The sequence below is a fragment of the Halyomorpha halys genome, unplaced genomic scaffold (assembly GCF_000696795.3).
Source record: "Halyomorpha halys isolate HHAL.00 unplaced genomic scaffold, Hhal_1.1 Scaffold29.1, whole genome shotgun sequence".
Lineage (NCBI taxonomy): Eukaryota > Metazoa > Arthropoda > Insecta > Hemiptera > Pentatomidae > Halyomorpha > Halyomorpha halys.
In genome coordinates this window covers 656,502-658,052 of record NW_027115892.1, presented here as the reverse complement: position 1 = coordinate 658,052, position 1,551 = coordinate 656,502, and positions in this window count along the sequence as shown.

The window sequence follows — 1,551 nt, the reverse complement described above, 5'->3', positions numbered from 1 at the left end:
TGTCCCCTATGTTGCCAATTTGGCCAGAAACAGATACCAATCCTTCCATAATAATCTTCCCAACCATCCAAACCAACTCGTTTCTAATCTGGCTTCTCCTTCACTACCTAATAATCTTCCTAGGCGTCTGAAAAAAAGATGGCCTCGAGATCTTCTCCTTTAGAAATGTTTTTGGAGTTCTATCAATGGGTAGATTCTCCAAATGTTTGTATCATGTGATAGTATCACTTACAGCAAATTTACTTGATTTGTATATATGTATACAGTTGTAAATAACAATAAATAAATTATAAGAGAATTATAAGAATTATGAGATACAGGGAGTAATATCATCAATTTTAAAATGACGTCAATTATGTATATTATTATAACATAATAATTTTTTAAATAACCTCTAGCTTGTTCGATCTCATTTTCATTTCTTCCAGGAATTTTCGACGAAAAGTGTAAAAATTACACAATATTGTTTTTCTACACTGTAATTAATTGATATAGAAAAGAAACTTGTTTCACTTAAATAAGGCTCATATTTTTAAACAAATATTCATGTCAAATTTCATCTCATATGATTCATAAATAAAATAAGTCGTAATATATTTAAATCTTTTTCAATACTTCTAATAGGTATAAATGACACAAGAGTTATCAAACCAGGAAAAACTAAAAATATGCAAATTTTCAAGTTATTACATTAGCTTAGCCCTTTTGACGATGAGATGGGGATTTTACTGGGAAAATTGCATTTTTGCTTTTTGTAGTTTATTTCCTCATCGGGCTGCGGAAAACGCAGTTCAAGATACAAGCAGCATACAATAGTTGCACAAAACTAACTAAATACAATGATGCTACAGGTAATTATAACAACCTAAATACAAAACGGCCTTTGAACTGACCTATAAATTAATGTTTACTCTTATTTCATACTGACTTTTTCAATCTACAGGGACAAAACATCTGTCTGAAACAATATACTTACTTCATTTCTTAAGTTTAACATATTTTAATTCAAAAATAACTGTTTTATTCTTGTTAAAAACTTGCCTCAACGGGCATGGAGTCACCATGACAACGATTACTACATAATAACGAGTTTTAATCCGGTTTTTGTGTCTCAGAATGTTAAATTACCTCAAAATATGTAAAATATCATAAAAGAGAGAAATACATTATTCATGCTGCCCAAATATATCGGGTTGCTACATTACACAGCATACTGATCAATCTGTGACTGGACAAATATAAGTTACATATTTTTACATGATATAATATAATACATAGATAACAATTTTTTTTTCTTTCATAGTTTTTTTTTTTATTTTTACTTTTCTTTTACAATTAATACCAGTCTACAAACTAACTACAAGTTTTTCGTAGAACAAATGTTCATGGAAAACCGTATCACAATTGCTTCAGAAAGAAAATAATATGGGAAAAATTAGTAAAAAAGTGTTTAATTTTTAATATTTCATCGTCAAGACACCGAATATGTACAAATGTTACAGAAGGCACTAAAGAAGTACAAACTATATATTTACACAAATTTTTAAGTCA